A 24,017-nucleotide genomic window follows, 5' to 3' on the forward strand; every position below is an offset into this window, starting at 1 on the left:
TTAGTATGCTATGAAAGAATGATGCACAAAATTAAGCCCCGCCCCCTACTCACTATTCAATTTTAATTTAAAGAACATTAACATACTGAAATCGAAATCTCAGCATCTTTCAGTTCACGCAGACTTTAAAGACACTCCTCTCCGTATGCACCAGACACTTTCTCATCAGCGTTCAACATGGTTCTGGAAAAAAAAACATGTATATTCATCAGTTTTTTGTGTGCTTCTTGCAGGTTTGTGGGCTTGGCAAACCACCTGGGACTCAATCTCTGCTCTCCGTCTGCTCCAGACACCTTATAACCACTCCATACTTCATGAAAAACACTGCAATGCTGAGTGTGCTCCACACGGGTGAGTGACAGGAAGTGGTGTCATTTCCAGAGGTGTTAAGGTATTTGATTATAGATTATAAGGCATTATGAGCAATTAAAAAAAATAGTACATATGTAAGTACACATTTATAATAATCTCATATTAAATTAAGAACTGTAATTTGTGATTTCATGATGTCTTTACAGAGTAATGGGTGTGTGTTTTTGTTGCAATGTGATAAGCCAATCAAAAATTTGATCTCCCATTCACTTTAAAAGAAAGTTCAGTCATGCTTTATTTAATTTAAGGTACTATTTTTGCTATTAATAATTCATTAACTAGCACTATTAGTATAATAAACGTACTAATTAGCTGCTCATTAATAGTTAGTAAGATAGTTGATGGGCTTAGCTGTTGAGTAGGATTAGGGATGTAAACCCACGCTCATTGCGGATATGTACCCAGGTCTACATTTTTGTGGGCAGTGAAATATGTAACATAAGGTACGTCTGCTCACAGTTTATTTCTTGCAAATCCACCAGAGGGTGCTGTGTATGCTTTTTGATGAACTCAAATTTCTGTTGCGCATCCTCTTCTCGCTTGAATCCACCAGAGGGTGCAATATACACACCAGCCGACCAGACCAGCTTGCTGACTGACCCATCCACCCCCTTCCCTAAACCCATCCGATAGTGTTTTCAGAAGCAATCTAGAAAAAGAAAAGCCATTGCGGCCATGAGATTTCACCACATTTTCTGCCTGTTGTTTATTTATTTGCTTTTGTTTTACCTGCTTTCTGGAACCGTTTTTCATTAGACTCGAACCTTATCATCATGGTCAACTTAGCTCCGTGTCCCAAGTCCATCAGCATCTGCAGTGAACTACTGGGCAAACTGGTAACACCGGAAAAGCCGTCCACACAGAGGTAAGCGTTCAGCTAGTAGTGCAAAAATGAACAGAAGCCATCTGTGGCGTCATACCGCCCCGTAGCGGACTCTGGCTACATAATTTGCACTGTCCAGAAATGTAGACAGGGGTACATATCCACAATGAGCCTGTGTTGCAAATAAAATCATACTTTATAGGTGCTGATAAACAAAAAGCTGATAATAGGACACTTTATTAGTGAGATTAGTTCTGTGTTCAATATTTCAAAAGTTTAATACAAATCATTAAGGCTGTTTTGGTAAAGGAGCAGACGATGTCTCAGTCAGTGAACATCTCTCTCATGAAAAATATAATCTAAAACTTCCCTCTGACTTGATTGTGATGTATCTTCCTAAAGGAGAGTAAACATGAGCTGCTTTTCTCCAGAGAAACATCTGACTCGCTCTGCGTTTAATCTCACTGCTGTTTATAGCCAACAAGTGAGATATTTAAGAGCTCTCACTTGTGAGTTGTCTTGCGTTCCTATGGGAAGCTTCATGCGAAACATGTTGAGTCCTATGTTAAAGTGGGCCACACAGAGAGCGTCTGATGGCTGCGTCCCGGAGCTGAACTAAAAGCCAGCATTGTTCTGCTTTCCTCCCACGAAGATCTGGAAACATCACAGCTAATCTGAGGAGAATCAGGCCTGTGACGTCTGCAGAAAGCACACTCGTAATCTGGCAGATCACTTAAAGCTGTCTTCTGCGTTTTTACGTCTTCTCTAGATAATGTGAGTGGCACTGCCATGAGGATTTCCTAAGGGTTTACTTTTATAATTGTCCTCCAGTATTGTAAAAATGCTGATTTCAATTAACAGTGTCATTTTTATTTCTTCCAGGTCATCTAAAAAGAGATTGGAGAAAAATAAAGTAAGTTAAAGTCTCAACTCGATTCACTGAATAATAACACATCCAGTTTCAACAGTTCACCCTTAGCTGATGATTGATTATAGAGCGTGTTTAGCATACTGTCCCGGGAGAGAGCCCTGCGCTCATGAGATCCTCGAGCCTAGGGCTCCCTCCAGTTGTAGGGTGAGAGGAGAGTTTGAGCTCAGGTAGGTCTCGAGAGCTCTCCTGCTCATTATGGCGAATAGGAATGAGGAATAACTGTGGATAGATATACTACTGATTAAGTGCTCTTCTATGGTGTCGATTTGGTTTGGTCAGTTTACTTATGTCACATGTCTTGCCCGAGGGAAACCAATGCGAGAACGGGGAGAACGTAAACTTCACACAGAAATGCCAACTTGGCCGGGTAAAGACTTGACCCAGTGATATTCTTGCTTTGAGGCAACAGTGCCAACCACTGGGCCGCCGTGTCCCCCTGTCAAGGGAAAAGGGATGGAGTAGTGGTGGAAGGAGGGATTCTTCAACATGAAGATGGCTAAGGTAAGACACTGGTTATTTATAGTGAGTTAGGCTTCGTCTGATTGGTGGATCATACATTAGCTAATGCGTGACCGGCTGCACTCAATCATAAGCACAAGCTCCTCTCGAAATTACTTTATCAATCATTTAATGTTGTGAAATAGTGAGTATAGAAGGAGTCAGTTTTCAAGTAAATAGAAATATATAAGGAGTCTATAGTAAACTTAACTCCTTAGATTAAATACCAATTCTCTCTATTAACTGTCTTATTACCTGCCTTTTATTAAGATATTCTCTGTTTATTAGAACTTATAAAGTTCAGGTCATGATTTGCACTCAATTAATAATTGCTTTGTACACTTTGTTTTTTACATTCTGATACAAAACACAAACGTTTCGGCACAATGCCTTCCTCAGTGTGTGACACAATGCTCTCACTCCACCCTTTGTCCCACAATCAGTCACGTTCATCATTAGTTAGACGCCCACTCGATGGTTAATCTCATTTTCATTTCAATAAATCATAATTAAACAAACTAAATATTTACCTTCACCTTCAAAAAACATTTAACAGGAAAATAGCAGATCGATCATTATCATTCACTTATTCATGTCTACATCCATACAGTCCAAAACCTGAAAAAATACATTTTCATCTTATTATTTGTATCATAACATCTTCAAAATCCATGATTCACAATATTATAGCTAAAAAACAAACCGTTAAAGAAACACAGAAAGGTGCAATTGCTCATTCCTCTTGGTGTAAGTACCTATATTCTGCATGATCTAATTCTACATGCCTAATCCTACCCAACACCTAAACCCAAATACTACCTTAATTACTATTAATGAGCATAAAATTAGGAGTTTATGGAGGTAAAAGTCTTAAATAATAGTTTATTAATAGTGAAGCAGTGAGGGAAGGATGGAGCGTGAGATTGACAGGTGGATTGGTTTAGCGCAGGGGTCTCAAACTCGCGGCCCGCGGGCCATTTGCGTCCCTCAATGCAATATTTTGCGTCCCCTAATAAATGCAATATAGTGCAATATTTTGTGGCCCACCCCGACCGCTGTACACTGACAGATTTAGCGGAGCAGGGAGAGAGAGCGCTCCCCGCTCCGATGATTCTATCCGTACACAGCGGTCACTGGCATTCCCCGCCCGCTGTGTAAACAAAGGGGCGGGGAAGCCGGTGATGTCATCACGCACCCCGCCCCTTTGTTAGACGCTGTGACGGGCGGGAAGTGTTAGGAGGGAACTCGCGCCGGCCAGAACCAAGGTAAGCTGTTCCCGCTCCTGCCTGCCACTTAGCTACCTAGCTACAGCCTGCATCTTATATATATTATAGGTAGATACAGACTGGTACAGACTGATGCTACTGGAGTGGGGTGGGGGTGTTTTATTTATACATATATACGCCTTTTTTTAGGTGAGGGAATGGAAGTTTTGAGTGAGTTCCCCCACTTTTTTCCCTAGGACTTCAATAAGTCAAAGTACAGGTCTAGACTTAATGATGATCATCTTCAAGCCATACTGAGGGTCTCAACTGCTTCCGCTCTAAAGCCAAATGTGGTTCAGATTTGTGAGAAGAAGCGCTGTCAAGTCTCTGGCAGCAAGAAGTAGGCAAAAGATGCCATGTTCAGAAGAACTGTTCATAATCTTCACTCAATGTTCTGTTAATGTTCAGGACACTTCATGTTCAGAAGAAATAATTAAAACTCTTAATAATGACATTTGAGGACTTTTTTTTTTGTGAAATCCCTTATGCGGCCCAGCCTCACCCAGACTTTGCCTCCTGCGGCCCCCAGGTAAATTGAGTTTGAGACCCCTGGTTTAGCGGCAGCAGTAATGCGGTCAGTGTATCAGTCCATTGTGGTAAAGAAGGAGCTCAGCCGAAAGGCAAAGCTCTCGATTTAATCAGTCTATGCTTCTACTCTCACCTATGGTCATGAGCTTTGTGTCATGACTGAAAGGATAAGATCTCGGATACAAGCGGCCGACATTAGTTTCCTTCGCACCCTTATAGATAGGGTGAGGAGTTCTGTTGCCCGGGTGGAGCTCAGAGTAGAGCCGCTGCTCCTCCACATCCAGAGAAGTCAGCTGAGGTGGCTCTGGCGTCTGTTTCAGATGCCTCTTGGATGCCTACCCAGGGAAGCATTCCAGGCATGTCCCTCTGGGAAGAGGCTTTGGAGGAAGAGCCAGGACACGCTGGAGGGACTATGTCTCTGGGCTGACCTGGGAATGCCTCAGGATCCCCCCGGAGGATCTGTCTGGGGAGAGGGAAGTCTGGGGTTCTTTCCTAAGACTGCGACCCGGCTCCGGAAAAGTGGATGAAAATGAACGAATGAATCAATGAGTAATAGTGAGAATTGTATCTTAAAGTAAAGAGTTACCTAAAATGCATTAAATTTGTACATTTTTATGTATATAAAATTCATAAATCAGTGCAAAAAGATCAACTTTAGTCTGCTTAAGCCCCTCCCCAACAACTAATGCTTATTTGCATACATCTAAGAGCCACACCCACATGTCAACATCCAATCAACAGCCCAACGCAGTTTTGAATGTTTATTTAAGAGTCTGTTATTGCTCTTCTCCTCTGGTCTCCCGCTCAGCTGCTGAATCCACTGTAGAGATGTTGTATTTGAGAGTTTATTAGTCCGGTGTTTGTCCTCCTCAAACGTCTCCTGTGTGTAGCGCTAGTGTCCTCCACATCTCCTCCTCCTCCTTCTGTTGTGTACTGATGTGATTTCTGACTGTTGCTGCTCTGAAATAACTCAAATCATTCAGCGGAGTGAGCTGTGATGCGCTCCAAACCTGCCGGAACTACTTTAGCTGTGCCTTCATCTTACAGCAAACCTTATAGACTGCTCATCAGCCAATCACAATCAAGCATTCAGCATAAATAGGAGTCATGTGTATGAAACGCCAGTCCCAGAGTTTCCCAGCATAACAAAACCTCCTGCTTGCGCCGCTGGAGAATTCATGCTCAGCGTGTGCCAAACAATGCACAATAAATACAGTATTACATGAAGCCTGATTCCAGCCAGAGAGCAGAAATGATGGAGAAAGTGAAGTGTTGTGGAATATCTGGCTGGGGTTTGACTGTACTCGCTGCCATACAAAGCACATCAGACAGAGAGAGGATATTAATAGCAGAAGTGCACTAATTAATTACAGATCCGCATCAGCGTGTGTGTGTGTGTGTGTGTGTGTGTGTCATGCGCAGCGTCACGGATGAACACCATAAACATGCACAGTAAAGCAGTCATCAATCTGGACAGCGCTGCAGATTCAGAAAAGATTCGAGATTCTTGGAAGTCATTGCAGACCATCAGTTATTTTAGGAATTGAGATTTGTTCCTGCATGTTTGGCTGTGACAGGGTTTTTTCTATATAAAAATGAAAGGGATGTCGTGTGTCATTTAGTTGTTTGTCCTCATGCCATTCCAGTACACTGTGACCTTCCTTTAAAGGGTCATGACACCCCCCACTTTCGGTTCAAGTCCACCTCAGAATTTTTCAAAAGATGCACGATAGTGGGCGTGGCCAGCAGGGGAGAAGGAGGAACAACTGTTGTCATTCGGCTTACAAAATGAGACACAAACCCTGAGGAGACCCAGTTTACAAAGTCAAAATGCAAAGAAATAGCAATTGAATGCCCTGCTACACTTGTTATTTGTAATTTTATATACAGATTACCACAATTTAAATCATTATAAAGATTAGTCCTGCTGGTAATCTGGAGGATTTAGGCGAACACAACAGCACGGCGATGTGTCTAAATGTGAACAAACTCCTAATAAAACACTATTGTCCGCCATTCTCTAATTCTCGTACTGCTCTCCCAACAAAAATGCTTGCTGCACTCACACAGCTTTGCTGTATCGGCCCTGACGATTTTGATCCGCCCCCAAAATCATTTTAAACCTGGAAGCTGAAATTAGCTGACAGAAGCTCAAAATTATCTATTTTTTCCACAATTAAAGCTGCTAATGTTGTCTTAACTGATGCTCAACACACACAAATCTGTTAACATCTCAAAAAAAGTACTCGAGGGTTTCGTGAACCTTTAATGTGAAACAAAGAAATAAGATGTCCATTTACACCATAACCGTGTGCTAAAGTTTTTTCTTTGGGTTTTTCATTTTTTTTGTATGATGATGCAATAATCATTAAGTATGTGGAATGTGAGGCGAAATGTAAATGCATATCCAAAGTGTAGGTAGTAATTATAGCGAAGTAAGCTTTTAGTTGAAAGTAGAATTTTGCAAATACCCCAAAATGTGAAAAAAAATTATTAGTTGACTTTACTTAAAAAAAAAACTGTGAGTAAATTAAATTTTTTTAGTAAATGAACCAGGGGTGTTGCTGGACATAAAGCTCCACTGCACTGTAAAACATTCCTGGTTGCCTTAAATTTTTAAGCTGATTCAAAGTAACCTTATGAGTTTATTGAACTTATATCATTTTAAACTGACTTAAAACAGCTTGCGTAACTTAAAATTAAGTAAGAACATGATTAACTTAGTTTAATAAGTTACAATGACTTAAAGACATATGCTGTCATGACTGATTGATCATATAATTCTTTACAGTGTGGGGTCAGAGGATCCATAACAACAACAACAAATGATTTATCCTTGTATAAATTGCTAATTTAAATCAAATAAATAAATACAATTATTATTAGTAACTGTATAAACATATTATTATTCATTCATTCATTCATTCATTTTCTTGTCGGATTAGGCCCTTTATTAATCCGGGGTCGCCACAGTGGAATGAACCGCTTATATTATTATTATTAATATTTTTATAATTTTACAATTATTATTATTCTAAATAAATAATCAATCCAATGGGCTCAATCCAACACAACTGGAGTGATGTGCTAAGATCTTCCAAGAAATCTTTTACATGAATATTCATTTCATATGGGGGCGACACGGTGTCTCAGTGGTATCTCACTGTGGCCTCACAGATGGAAGGTCGCTGGTTTGAATCCCGGCTGGGGCAGTTGGTGTCTCTGTGTGGAGTTTGCATGTTCTCCTGGTGTTGGCATGGGTTTACTCCGGGTGCTCCAGTTTCCCCCAAACACATGAGCTATAGGGGAACTGATCAGTTAAACTGGCCGTAGTGTATGAGTGTGTGTGTGAATGAGTGTGTATGGACGTTTCCCAGTACTGGGTTGTGACTGGAAGGGCATCCACTGCGTAAAACATATACTGGAGTAGTTATTGGTTCATATATTAAATCCATGCAACATGTATCTGTAATGTATGTTGGGTTGAGTTTTTCAATTCAACACTTTTTAACCCAGAATCATATTGGACCCAACATTAGGTTAAAGGAACCCAGCGTTTATTTGATTGTACTTGACATAATGTTCTGTTGTCGTTCATTATAGCAGATTTATGCCAAAATTAAACACACATATTTACATTTACTTATTCAGTTATATAAAGTAATATCATAATATTATGATCCTGAGAGTCTTCTAACAGGTCCATAAGTAGTTTTAAAGTATGATCATGCAATAGCCCAAAACGTCTAAGTTAATAACTATTAATAAACAGCTAATTAGTAGTTTAATAAGCTTGTTAATAGCATGAGTTGTGACCTAAACAGAAGTGTTACCTTCTTATTTTTGCTAACATACCAGTAATAAGCATTTGTAATATAAACCCTATTACTTTAATATTAACACCACACACTGTTTATTGTGTTAAATTTCATTTACAAATGGAGGTTAAAATTGAAGGCCACAGATTGTAGTCTTATACATCTTAAGCTCTCGATTATGTATGTTTTAATATGTCTATTTTTCCGCTAGACTGTTGCTTGTTTCTATTAGATAGATTACAGTACATATAAAGTGACAGCTTCCTCTTTGTAGTGGGCGAGAAGTAATCGGGAGCATCTTGGACTTTAATTCAATTAGCACAGACTGGTCTTAATTACGGCCCTTCAAAGAGCCTGCTTTAAAAAAAACACTCGTATTGTACTTTGCTGAAATGCTTTCCATATCTGTGTGTTTCAGCTCCGTCTCCACAACAAACTGCACACACACACACACACACACACACACACATGTGGAAGTGTTTTCTCCATCGAGCTCTGTGTTGCTGTAATGAAGCGGAGAGTCTGTAAATGCGCAACATCTTGCATCTTTTCTCCGCCGTGTGCGACGCTTTACTGAGCAATATCAAAAATCTGCCTAATGAATTTCTCTGGTTGAGTGTAAGTGAGTGTTATCCGGTTATAAAACTACTTTTCCTCCAGTGCCAACGCAATCAGACACGATCTAATTAGGTACAATTATAGCCCGCAGTCATGCAAGTTTCCTTCAATCATCTATATTATTGCTGACTATAGGAAAAAATATTAAAGGATGAATTCATCTATCAAAAAGAAGAAGATTCTGTTATTAATTACTCTCCCTCGTGTCGTTTCTCATCTCCTCAGACTTTCATTCATCTCCTGAATACAAATGAAGGAATATTAGAGTCCTGGGATGAACAGAATAGTCATGTTTGGGTCTCGGCATGGCGAAAACAAGAGAGGTAGGATCCAAGTGCAGCTTAATAATAATTTATTAAACAAAGTATTCCTGCAGGAAATCATAGACAAAAAACTGGGAAAATCAAGAATCACACAGGGCGATCCAAAATCATCGGATCAATAAACAAGGCATTGATCTAAAAGTACAAACAAAACAAACTTAGACTAAGGCAAGAACACAGAGACAGGGAATATACGGGACGGGAAACAGCAAGACTCACTCCAGACTGATGTGTGCAGGATGTATATGTAGTCTGGATAATCAATAATAGCGAGAGTCAGCTGTGCATGCAACCCAGGCTCATTCTGAAAGCCTAGTCCCGTGGATGTTTCTGGAGACAGCGAAATACGTTCCGGGAGGTACGCATTTTTGCAGTTTTTGTTTTCGTAAATCCACAAGAGGCCACTGTGTACGCTTTTTTGCATCTCAAATGTCTCTCGCGCACACAATGTTCTTGCGTAAATTAACCCACCAGAGGCTGCTGTCGAATGACCGTCTGTCTGACTGACTGAATGACTGACTAGGCGACCGGCCAATCGACTGACCCACCCTCCTCTTTTCCTAAACCCAACCAATTTTACTGATTGACCCGCCTCCCACTAACTTCCCTCAACCCAACCAACAATTTACAAAAGCTGTCCAGAAAAGGAAAAGCCCTCGTCTGATTTTGAACACGTTTTAGGATTTGACCACGTTCTCACCCTGTTATGAACTCGTTCACTTTATTATTTGGATTCTGTTTTTGTCTTACCTGATTTCTGGAACTGCTCTTTCCCGGACTCGGTCATCGTCGTCATGATAAGCTTCTCTCTGCGTCTCAAGTCTGTCGACGTACATGACGAGCTCCAAGCTCCTGGTATCTTACAAAATATTCATTCATTCATTCATTTTCTTGTCGGTTTAATCCCATTATTAATCCGGGGTTGCCACAGCGGAATGAACCGCCAACTTATCCAGCAAGTTTTCACGCAGCGGATGCCCTTCCAGCCGGGAAATCTTACAAAATAATATATTATATACTCTCATCATGGCAAAGTTAATAATGTCATCTTCTACTGTAAACTCCTCTGTGCTCTTCTGATTTCCAGACTAGACACTGTACAGTCAGAGTAATGTTTGACCCGGAGGTCAGTGGAGTTCCTGAGCTCTGTTTTCCACAGTAAACGGCTGCGGTTCTGCAGGTATTTCTGCTCATTCCAGGAGTCCTGCTTTAAACACATCCGGTGCTTTGAAAAGCTAGATGAATGTTATGAGGTCAGTGCAGGGCCTTCATCACATGTTCCTTTTCTGAAGCGTTAATGATCACACACACACAAACACACACACACTCACAGGGAAAGAGTGTGTTTTCTTGTTGGCTGTGAGAGTCCACCAGACGCTTTCTCAGACACTAACTACAGAATAAACGGCTCAGTACTCGGCACCCATATATATTCACAATATACGTTGGTTATTTGTGAATTGTGAGGTCCCGGAACAAATCAGGGTAAAGGATCAGGCATGTTACCCTAGGATGTAGAGGTAACTCACACAGAGGGGATGGGGGGTGGGGGGGTGTTGTCACAGAACAAAGTGAAGAGTGGGGTGCTGGGTGTTTGCATTGTGTCGAGGACAAAAGTGAAGAGCAGGGGGAGGTTTGTCGCGGATGAAAGTGAGGGGTTGGGGAGAGAAAAGTGAAAGTGAACAGCGGACGAGGGAGGAGGGCAGTTGAGGAGGGGGTTCAGTAAAATGAGGTGCAGGATCAGATTTCAGATGTGCCGCGTCCGGATCTGGCATGTTTTTAGCACAAATGAATCCCTGGCTGACAGTCATGACACCTTTATAATCATGGCTAATACTTTAGTTGAAGTCCATATTCCAACCCAGGCTCATTGGAGATACAGTGTGTGCCCAGGGCTACATTTTTGAGAACCCAGAAACATATACACTGGACTATGTTTTCTTGCTGCTTTTGTTTTCACTAATCCACTACAGCAAATCCTCAACCTTTTAAACACCACGGACAGATCTATTCTTGACCATATTACCACAACCCGCCCATATACTGCTTTCTCAGAGGATGGCAAGCTGACAAAACATTGCTGCAACTCTGATACAAGTTATATTTATGGAGGAAAGAAAAGAAAGCTCAGCAGTGTTTGGGTGTTTGCTGTTTGTCTGAGATAATTATTGTACTGAAAGTGTCTCGTAACTCGGTGCTCTCACCGCATGAAAAGTTCAGCTTACTTTACGTCCTGTAGATAGCAAATGCGCTTATGGCGTGACGCAGCTGACTCTTAAAGGTAATGGGAGATGAGACTCTGATTGGTTTATTCTCAAAACACACCTATAACTCATTAAAAAAATTAACTCAACCCTTTTAGACCATGCGCCATGGCGCAAGGCAGATTTTTCCATCCTTAAATTAGCAAAAATCCACTCTGACACGCCCTGAAAGCGTTTGCACCCTGCGTTTTGCACTTTGCGCATGGACTGTCAAAATAGAGCCCTTAATCTGTGGAAAAAAGACTTATTTCAAACACTCGACTAGTGGTATATTTCAGGTTTAACATTAACAGAAGTTACTTGAAAGCAGCTTAGTTCATTGAGAAGTTGCGCAAACAGCTGTCAATATTGCAGAGTTAGGGGCGATTTGACTTTGGCATGATGATATTGAACGTGATATTTTGCGTAGCTTGACGGAGAATACGGCTCAGTGTAGTCAATGCTGCTACAGCTGAACACACGTGCTGATTCACGGATGATTACAGAGACGGCTTTACAGACTAATCTGTGCGACGCTCACATGTGATTCACGTATTGTTCAGCTCTAGAAGCTGGTCAGCTTTTCACGCATAATATATCAGCTTAAAATTGATTGACCCTTAACTCAACGATAGTGTTTTCAAAAGCAAACTAGAAGAGAAAAGCCATCACAGCCTTGTCCATTTACGACAATTTCACATTGCTGTTTTTGGGTTTTGTTTTACCTTGATTCTGGAATCCCAGTCAGCTCCACCTCCCAAGTCCAACACCATACATGACGAGCTACAGAGAAAATCAGTCAGTCTGAAAATGTCGTCCTCACAGAGGTAATCAGTCAACAGTATCACTCCATAGTATTTGTTTTACACACAAATTGCAGACATATGCACCAGCAAGAACATATTTCTGGGTTCTCAGAAATGCAGCCCTGGGCACACACTCCCAATGAGCCTGTGTTGAACAGCTCACACCATTGACTGCTCTATTATTACCTGCCTATTGTTAAGATAAGGTGTTAACAATTCATCAGCACTTATATAGAATGATCTTATTTGAAATAATTAACACTTTTAAACAGTGTCTTTTGTCCTTTACATCTTAAAGGATATAGTTAGCAGTAATAACACGGTAAAAACATGTTAACATCAAAACAGTTTTCACATTCACTCGTTAAACACAAGCTATCAGATGCAGATGTGAATGTGCTGCCAGACTGACCCTGTTAGCCACAAGCAAACAAACACTGGTATCAACACACACACATCAGCCACTCCTGAGCAGAAACACACACACACACACACACAGTCTGGCCACAAGTAAACCTCAGATAATCCTGCGTCAGTCTCCAGACTGTGTCCAGACCCTAATACTGTAATGCTCTGCTGTTTCTGATGGTTTGTGGTGCCCGTCCCAGTCGAGAGCAGGTCATGATACACACACACACACACACACACACCCAAACACACAAACACACATGCGGCCAACGGCTCACAGAGGTCCAAACCACCAGCAGCGTCCACAGCTAAACATAGCACAGCTCTCCCACTCGCTCACACACACACACACACACACACACTCTCTCTCTCTTTCTCTCTCTCTCTGTCTCTCTCTGTCTCTGTCTTATCTCCATGGTGTACAGTAAAAATATTAAATATGAAAGTGAATAATGACATGAATTATAATATTTTATAAAGGCATACAAAAAACTAATCAGCAAAATACTTCATTAAATGCTCTGTGTTCAGTTCAGCACAAATGAGCGCAATAAAAAAAGTATGATAATAATATTAACAATAATACAAATACAAATAATAATAATAATATGATGATGATGATGAATAAATACAATTAATAATAAAATTAACAATGGTTATAATAATAATATACTATAAGTATAATATAACTATTATAATACCACTACTACTACTACTACTAATAATAATATACTATAATTATTATATAGCTATTAAAATACCACTACTACTAATATGAATAATAATTCAAAATACCAATAATAATGTACTATAAGTATAATATAACTATTATAATACTACTACTACTACTAATATGAATAATAATAATAATAATTATTATTATTATTATTATTATTATTATTATTATTATTATTATTACTAGTATTATTATTATTAGTAGTAGTAGTAGTAGTGGTTTTAATAATTACTACTAAATACTATATTATAGGGTTTAAAAAAATAAACCTGAAGTTTTTTAAAATTTCTGATTCCTTTGTCGCTTTCCTGAAGGAAGCTAATACAAATCTTTTCTCTGTATAACATGTTTTGTCTGCTATTGATATATTATAGTTGTAATAGGATGTACCTTTACATTGTATGTGTAGGTACATGCATTTACCTATTTGTTTGTATTTTTTTACTTTTAATTTTTTGTTTTTGTTGTGTTATTTTTCTATTTTTATTGTTTTATTTTTTATTTATTATTATTATTATTATTATTTTGTATGTTTTGCTTTTGATTTCTGTTGTACATGTTAAAAGCTACTAACATCAATAAAGTCAGTTTAAAAAAACACATTTTATAATTCAAATATATAATAAAAACAAATAAACAATTATGGAAATGATAAGAATCTCAATAAACAGTTCAGCTCTCAGTTCAAATGAGCTTTATTGACATGATGATTGCTTCAATGTATTGTCAAAGCATTTCTCATGTTTACATTAAACAGAACACAGGAAATCAGATTACACAGTAAAGATAAAATAAATATAGTAGTAGTAGTATAAATTTTAAAATAAAATGAATTAATATTGTTATTATTTTAATAAATACAATTTATTATTATTATTATCATTATTATTATCTATAATAATATTTGTTATGATTAATATTATAGCTAAAAAGAAATTATTTATAAATTTTAATAATTATAATTATAGATATTTATTTTTTACGTTGTTCCACACACTCAGACTCAGTGGGCTGAAACACTGACTGCTGCTCACACACACACACACACACACACACACACACACACACACACACACACACACACACACACACACACAGAGGGCCTGACTTAATTATCAGGCAGTTTAACGCCACAACACAGGAGTCTGCCGGTCTTGTTTTCATCAGATGATAATATTAATGTGCCTCAGAGAAGTTTACGTAGCATTTAAGCTTGTGAAATAACAGTGTTAAATATCAGTGTGACGCGACAGGGCAAGTTTTCTGGGAAAGTGTGTGTGCATACATGAGATTTTTTTGTCTCCCCTTTTCCAAACTGGTGTGAATCACACAAAAACATACCATGAAAAGCGAATAACATGTGATTTGGGGGTTTTAAAAAAAGGCGCAGGAGTTACTTTGGCTGATATAAAAAGCCACAGCGTGTGTGTGTGTGTGTGCGTGTGTGTGTGTGTGCGTGCGTGTGTGTGTCTGTGTGTGTGCGTGCACTCAGTGATGTCAGAAGTAGTGCTGAACCTCAGATATATATATATATTGAATGCTGAAGTGCTTGACAGGATCAGAGGAGCTCAGCATCTCTGTCGACACACACTGATCTCAGGACAGCAAACACACATACACAGATAGAGAGTTTTGACCGGCTCAAGAAGTATCTGTATGGATTGTTAAGGAGACTTTGTGGACTGCGTCTGATTCTTTGCAGTGAGTCTGTTTTTTTTATCATGTTTTAGTGAAATATTGCTGTTTGGGTGCTTTTATTTGCTTTATTATGTGGGTCAAAGAGGATTCTCTGTCAAAAAAGTGATTTTATATACAGTTATTAACTTTTTTCAATTATTTTCCAAGTGATGTTTAACAGAAAGGTGATTTTTCACAGCGTTTACTTTTTTTACTTTAGGAAATCTCATTTCTTTTAGTTTGGAATATATATATATATATATATATATATATATATATATATATATAATGTCAAATTGTGTCTGTATTATTATTATTATTATTATTATTATTATTGTTAAATTGTCTAACTTACTTTATTAACCTTATTAATTTAGATAATTCTTTGAAATAGTAAAAACATTAAATAATATTTTAAACTGTCATAATGACAAAAACTAAATAATTTAGCTGTTATAAATTAGTTATTAAAGCTATTGTGTTTAAAAATAGTGTTTACATCGTTTGGGAAATGCCTGAAAAACATAAAAATTCCACAGAAGGGTGAATAATTTTGTCTTGAACTTTATATTCAAGTTTTGTATACATTATACACCATTAAATATAATTCAAGTGTGCTTAGCTGTTTAAAAAAAGTCTAAAATATTAGATTAAACAGTTATTAGATGCTTAAAATAAGTTATATACAATAATATTTGATCATATGAAATTATTGAATCATATTTTACTGAAGCAGATTAACTAACAAAGCATTTTAGGATCACATCTTGTAGCACTAACTCAATAATATATGTCAAAATTGTACTTTTCAATATCATTTGTACTTATTCAAGTATGAAATTAGACTATTATATTGGGAAAATTAAACACAGACAGCAATAGTAGGGTTTTAAAGCCTTAAATGTGGATTATTTACACATATGTATTCATTGTCTAGCTTATTTTGTTATATTTGATGTTAAATGCACTCTAGATTTAGGCTGATTTATATATTTAACATTTTAACTATAAATATGAGCTTCTTAAATAGAAACTAAAGGAAGAAAATGACTGAATACACTCTAAAATTGGGAGTTTCATCATTCACGTTTTCTCTAAAATGTGAATCAGACTCTCTCTGTAGACTTTATTGAGAAATCTTTTTTAGACTGAGCTGAATTGAATTCATTTAGAATGAATTGTGTTAACACTCTTTATATGTGATCACAGGATGAAATATTGTGACAAAAACAGGGGTTTTTTGTTAATTCATAACTATAACTTAATAAACTTACAGTAGATGCTCTATTTTATGATCATATTAGGTTGCAAAAACACCCGAGAATAACCGAAAACTTCACTTTTTGCACTGAAATGTGGATCAAGCACCAGTTTAGGAGACAATAGATGTAAAACATGCATGATTATATAGAATTTAATGAGAAATATCTGAGTTTAGTTTGAGGTTTCGGACATCTTTAGTGGATTTGTGTGTGTGTATGTGGCTGTGTGTGTCTCAACACTTTTTATACAGATTTACAGTAGTTTACCATAAAACTCCAGTTTATAATCTTGTACACGTTACCTTTTTATCAACTTATCAATTAATGTTGTAATAATAGTGTATATACAGAAATATGCCAAACATTTAAGCATATTCAGGTTAATAATCAATTGTTGACATAAAGACTCACAGTTTGGTTGTTAAATACTCATTAATTGTCATCTGAAGTCTTTATTATTCACCACTTTGCTTCAGCGCTGAAAAATTATTTATTTAATTAAATGACTTCCTTTGATTTGGATTGTTTAATAGAAACAAGTTACATTGAATATTAAACTAAACATAAACTGAATGAGTTAACCCAGCGATGCAGCTTTCTAGTTCCCTGCATGCTTTCTGTCAGTCTGGAAAATAAATGTAAATGTATTATTGTGTATTTATTGAACAGGATTAATGTATGGAGACATAATTTAGACTTTAATGTTGTTTTATGGTGTGATTTACAGTGCTAAACATTCAATTGTTGAACTCTACTGACTCAGAGTACAGATCTAGTTAAGTCAACAAAGCTTGTCTGAGTAGATGATACTCAATGTAAGTTAAATATAAGTATGTACTGCATATATCAATATAAGTTAAAGGGAATTAAGGCAATGTGTGTGCGCAATCCAATTAAGTAAACTGAACAGACCTTTACAGTGGCATTTGTGTAATTAGAGTATAAAAATAAACAATATTTCGACGTTATACTGAACATTATTCAACTCATATTTATTTGTTTTAATATTTGGTAACACTTAAGTTTAAGTAACAATTGACATCATTTACTAGTGTCTTATTAACTGTAACTTATTAGCACTTATAAAGTATGATCTTATTTTACATCCCTAAACACCTTAATAACTATTAATTAGCAGCTAATTGCTTGTGTATCGAGTTATAAATCTGAGTTAATGGTTTGTAATAGCATGAATTGTACAGTAAATTAAAGAGTGACTTAATATTTATATTAAATAGATATTGACTGACTGTATTTATAGCCTGAGTGTCTGTGAAATGTAGCTGTAGTTCAGCTTCAGACTCTTCATTAAAGTCTCAATCTTTCCATCTCTCAGCTCTAATTCATCATAATCTCAAGATCAATCAAAATCTGTGTATTATTAACCACCGAGAGGGAAAAAATAGATGCATTAATGTGACAAAAGGAGTTTTCAGCTTGACGTTGTGCTCTGTGCGAATCTGAATCATAAAGTAAATGGTGTGATATAATTCTTTATGACTCCTGGAGAGAAGTCTAGAGAAAAAGAGGCAAAAGCAGCCAAGACGCTGCCGAATGTGACTTTATTCTGGGATGAGGAACAACTGGGTGGATATTATTTTAGTTTAACCCGTCATTTTCCAACACATGAGACTGTAGTATTGAGTTCAGTCGATCAATCTGATCATGAAACATGTGTTTTACATAATAAGGAAACCTACGCTGTTAAAAACATGCATAAATGAGCAGTTTTGAGTGATTCAGGTTTTTATTTTTGTTTATTTCTGCTTCTGAATTGCATTATGGGATCTTGATCTTTCTTCCAACAAATTTTAACCTTTGTAAATTGTGAAAATGTGACTTTTATTGTCATTTGTAATAGTGTGCAGGGCTATTTCATACGTGCCAACATTTGTTCCTGAAAATCCGGGAGACCGGGGGGGTTCGGTTCAGGTGTGAGGTGTTTGAATACCATTGTTGAGAACCGGGTACTGTTTACTGTGGTGTTAGTAACTACTATGAAGTGTGTTTTTTGGTATAATATGTGGATCTTATACCAATGTTGGCGACCAGGGGGTTTCACAGATCGTACCAAAATGCTGAGGAGCGGGGGGGGGGATGGTTGAAATTGCAAAAACGGGAGGGTGGCGGGAGATGGGTCTGAAATACGAGAGACTCCCAGGAATAACAGGAGTGTTGGCAGGTATGAGCTACATTGTCTGGGTTGGTGTTGTATATTACACTACAAACACCTTGTAATAAATCGCCAGTGCAATTTCTCTTATATAACAGACTAATTTATGTCTCTATAATATTTCCTATACATTATATTATTCCAAACAACTACTAAAATGTCAATAAAAGTCACTTTGTTAAACTGTGGAGTTGAATTTTCATCATCAGAAGTGGACAGAGCAGAGATCAACATCCCATAATGCAATTCACAACCGCAAATAAACACAAAACACAGGGATTAACATATATTTTTACAGTATAGCTAAAAAGTAAGACATATTATTGATCCACTGTAGCGGTAATACATTGTTGAGCAAGTATTGATAGCGTGTGAGCATATATGTTTTCTTTTTGCTCATAATTACATCAGAAATATGCATAAAGATTTGAAATATCGTAAAATCACAACTAACCATATTAATTTTGTTAGCTCACATTGCTAGTTTTGTGCTGAACACCTCATCTGTGGATCTAATAAAGAAAGAAAAATAGTTACGCCGGTAATCGTCAATTGAAATCTGAAAATGCACAAAATCTTGTTGGCTTTCAGGTAAATTCTCAGCTTACGCCTGTTGGAGGTTGTGGGCGTGGCTAACACACTTAACCACGCCACTCCAACTGTCATCATTATGACTACCAACAGAAATGGTGTGGAGGAGGAGTCTGTTAGGCTGTAGTAACCATACTTGCCAACACTCCCATTTTTCCTGCGAGTGTCTTGTATTTCAGACCCATCTCCCGCCACCCTCCCATTTTGTTATTTCTCCCGGAAAACTCCTGTAATTTCACCCCACTCCCAGTTCTCAGATTTTTTGGTACAGTCTGTAACTCCCATTAGTCATCAACTTTGGTATAGTATCCGATCGCAGCCGCCATCCAAAACCTGGTCCATAGTGCAGTTACTAACACCACAGATCAGTTACTAATCTGGTTCTCAGCTGTGTTAATCAGGCAAACACACCATGCCACCCATCCCACCACAGTTCATTCATGTAGACTTTAAGGAATGCCATTGTAAGGAATAATTGATTACAAGCCATTTAATTATTAGAACAAGTGCATTATTCACTAATAACCCACCAGCTCTGAGTGTATTCTCCACTGGTCCCCAGCACAGCTGCTAAATCCACTGTTGAGATGTTGTCGGCAGCCGGCAGCTAGCTGTCTGCAACTCTCGCATGGTCGCTCACTGAAGCTAAGCAGGACTCGGTCAGTACCTGGATGGGAGACAACATGGGAAAGCTAGGTTGCAGCCGGAAGTGGTGTTAGTGCGACCAGCAGGGGGCGCTCAACCTGCAGTCTGTGTGGGTCCTAATGCCCCAGTATAGTCACAGGGACTCTTTAGTGAGCTCAGTGAGCGCCGTCTTTCAGATAATCCCTTTCATTAAAAATCCCAGGATGTCCTTTAAAAAAGAGTAGGGGTTTAACCCCGGCATCCTGGCCAAATTTGCCCACTGGCCTCTGTCCATCATGACCTCCTAACCCTCCCCATATGATCAGTCTGTCTCCTCTCCACCAATCAGCTGGTGTGTGGTGTGCGGTCTGGCGCAAAAAGGCTGCCATTGCATCATTCAGGTGGATGCTGCACACTGGTTATGGATGAGGAGATTCCCTCCCTATGTGTAAAGCGCTTTGAGTGCCTAGAAAAGCGCTATATAAATGTAAGGAATTATTATTATTTATGTTGTATTTGAGAGTTTGTTAGTGAGGTGTTTGTCCTCCTCAAGCGTCTCCTGTGTGTAGCTCTACTTTCTCCCACATCTCCTTCAGTGCCTCCTGTTGTGTTCGGATGTGATTTCTGACTGTTGCTGCTGTTACATATCTCTAATCATTCAGCGGAGTAAGCTGTGATGTGCTCAAAATCTGCCGGAACTACTTTAGCTGTGCTTTTATCCAACAATAACAAAACAAGGGAGGGATCTTCAGCCAATCAGAATCAAGCATTCAGCAGCGGTGTAGTATCATGCACACTCAGGATCTATAAATGTGAATGGTCACAGTATTGCACATGCACTATTAAACCGATCTGTCCTTGAAGAAAAAAAAAAGAGCGAGAGATTAGAGGACGTGCGAGAGACGCAGCAAAAAAGCAGTACGATTAAAAGTGAACATTTTTTGTGTGTGTGTGTATGGCGCACTCTGCCAAAAGCCAGTAATTTTGGATGAATCTGAAACAGCTTTCCTGGCTCGGTCCCCACTTCACGCCTTCTGCCAGGAAAGACTTTTTTCACCTGTTTATATGCAGGTAAAGTATACTCTACAGAGTGCCCCCGAATGAGGTCTTTTTTTCCAACTCAACACCAAACCCTTATATAAGGGTGCGTGCGTGTGTGTGTGTGTGTGCGTGTGGACCACAGGAGCTGAAACAGGTAGACGAGACCTGTGTGACTGAAGTGGAACTTTAACTACATCAGCATGTAAAGAGCGGTTTCTAACACACACTGAAGGGGTCTTTATCATCATCCGCTCTTTTGAAGCCTTCGGGAACGTTACGTCTGCATGCTATTACTGCACAGCTGAATGTTCTTGTTTGTTTATCAGTACACAAGTCTGAAGTTTAGTGGACCTGAACACAATATCTAAGTTCTTAAAGGGCCATGAAACCCCCTCGTTTCAGCAGGGTGTTTTCACACCTCTACTTTGGAAAAAGTCAGAAAAGTGGGCGTGTCCAGCTCTGTTTAGGGGGGAGTGTCGGAGGAACTAAAGTAGGATGGTGTGGGAGTGTCTATTTGTGCACGCGCGAGTTTCAGAGTCAAAATACAGTCCCACTCAGACAGGAGAAACTCAGTGCAATAGTTAACTTAATTCGATACCAACAAACTGAATAAACAAAGAGCACTGGACACTCACTTACCAAATCTGTAGAGACAGGACAATCACCAGCAACTAGAGCCGCGTCTTTATGAAGAGAATACTAACGTTACAAGCGTATCTGTATTTCAGCGTTTGCAGATGAGAACAGCTCTCAGGTAAACAATAATCCTCCTTAGACACGTAAGTTATTGTTGTCGAGCGTCGCGTACACTGTTAATCCACACGTGACTCTGAGCTCTCACAGAGAGAAAATGAAAACGAAACTTCACTGCAGCAAACTATAAAAGCAACACTTCACGCTTGTTTTGCCAACACAATGTGGCGTCTCTGTGGTGTAAACACTGTGACAGTAATGAATATTAATGAAGTTGCACAATAGAGCGCGCTGATTGGTTTGAACCAAGCCTTACTCATGCATTAATGCAACACACTGTAAGACGTAATAAGACTCACTCTGGCACAGACGTCCAGTCTGCACGCTGGAATACACGCTATTATGTCATGACCGTGACGCAGCTTCAACAATTAGTTTTAAACTGGAAGTACGAATTTGCTTGAAGTAACGCAAAAACAACCAATTTACACTTTTTAGTGAAATATATGTGTCCTAATAGTGTTTTTAGCAGTGTTGGACACATATACCACTGTCAACAGCTCAAAAAATGTGTTTTGGTGTTTCGTGACCCTTTAAAGTTAGCTGGACATTGCTGCATTTATTTATCCAGTTTGTTTTCATTATAAATGGATGAGATATTGAAACATGTAGAACTATGCAAAAGCTAGACAAATAAATGTTACACAAAGGGATATGTACTTCTTTCTAGTATTTTAAGGGATTTTCTTGAGTATATAGTATTATGAAATGTTATAAAACGTAAAATGTTGAGCTTTTTCAGTTTTTAACTGGAATGAAGGGAATTTAAGATATAAAAATGTTCAAAAACTTTTATTTTGTAATGAATAAAAACTACATGCAATGTTTAAAACTCAGAGATGTGCATAAGTTATACAGATAATGGAAAAAAACATTTGTTTATTATGTTTAGGATTGTTTTTTAATACATTATATTATATTGATATAAAATGTTCATTCATTCATTCATTCATTTATTTTCTTGTCTGCTAAGTCCCTTTATTAATCCAGGGTTGCCACAGCGGAATGAACCGCCAACTTATCCAGCAAGTTTTTACGCAGCGGATGCCCTTCCAGCCACAACCCATCTCTGAGAAAAATATAAAATGTTGAGAGTTTTTAATTTTTCCACTAAAATGATTAGAATTTAATATATAAAATGTTTTAAAAACTTTCCAATTTTAATTTTAATCAATAAAAACTGGATGCGGTATTTAAAAGTTTAATCCTGAACAATAAATATTTAATCCTGCTATACAGATAACTATATAATGTAAAACAATATCTGTATTTTATGGTTATTTTAGGGTTATTTATTGAATATATCATTTTATGAAATTTATAACAGCATAAAATAATGAGAATTTGCAGGTTTTTTTTCAATAGAATGAATTAAATTTATTTAAAAAATGTTAAAAATAAACTTATTTATGTACAATATGCACCACGATATTTGATTCATGTTTGATTCTCTAAATCTAAATTTGTGATCATAGAAAATGGTATCATGTTTTTTTACCATAAATACTCCTGCACATCTCATTATTTCTTCAGCTTTGGCATGTAAGTGAGACACTGGATTGCACTTTGGCGCCATGGTGGCAGCTTAAATGCCACGTCATATTCGTTGTGTTCGCAGCTTTGTATGGCAGCATTTTTTTTACAGTGTTTGCACACAGTTTGTGTTTTGTCTGTCCTCGTCATCTTCAGTAACTGGAAAACCAAAATGTTGCCAGTTGTTGGACTTAAGAGGATGCCTCGTCCTCTTATATTTTTAGCAGCACTCATATTGGCCTGCTACTGCTGCTAGTTCAAGCAATCTAGATTTATGTGACAGCAGGTGGAATGTAGCTCAACCAATAAGAGAAAACGGATGTCATATCGCCATAAAATTGACGCCACAATGCATATTTTGACATTTTTGAATTGCAATAAATTGTACCACGATATATTGTTACACCCCTAAAACATACTAATACTAATTTGTATAAATTATAATATAAATAATATATATATAGTATAAATAATAGTATAAAAATGCTAATTTGTGGATCTCCTGACTTCCGGGTGCAGCTATCCTGCCATTGTGGTTGGCGTATTCTGGGAAATTTTCTTACCTCTTGGTTTCGAGTGTGGTCCTAAAAAAAAAAAGGTCCTACGCCTTCAAGCTAAAGAAAATTGGGACACCCCCCTCACAGTAATATGCAAAACGAGGGGTAAGGGGAAGGCTAAGGGGTGATCAATGTGATCAATGTTTCCACTTACTTTTGAAGAAATGCTGGCTTATTTAAACCCAAACTGGATCAAATATGGAATAATCGAAGCATTGGGTTAAATTTGGTCCTATTAACTTAACTTTAAAAATTAACCCAGTAGTTGTGTTACAGTCTGTATTACATCCAGAATTGTGTTTAAATAACCCAGCATGTTTAGAGTGTATTTTTGTCCTATTTATTATTTCCTAACAATATTATATAATTTTTATAAAACCAAAACCCCCTGTGATTTCCATAACAGCTAATGTTAATTTAGGCACTCCACACCTAAC

General features: G+C 37.9%; 1 protein-coding gene across 1 annotated transcript in view; it reads left to right on the plus strand.

Annotated features, from left to right (window-relative positions):
• Window positions 1–233: 233 nt before the first annotated feature.
• xpot (exportin, tRNA (nuclear export receptor for tRNAs)) overlaps window positions 234–24,017 on the plus strand; it is a 98,836-nt gene continuing 75,052 nt past the window's right edge. The window contains exon 1 of the mRNA XM_073946224.1: window positions 234–391. The gene's annotated coding sequence lies outside the window, so the exon portion shown is untranslated. The remainder of the gene's footprint in view (window positions 392–24,017) is intronic.

This window comes from Danio rerio, chromosome 4, assembly GCF_049306965.1.
Source record: "Danio rerio strain Tuebingen ecotype United States chromosome 4, GRCz12tu, whole genome shotgun sequence".
NCBI lineage: Eukaryota > Metazoa > Chordata > Actinopteri > Cypriniformes > Danionidae > Danio > Danio rerio.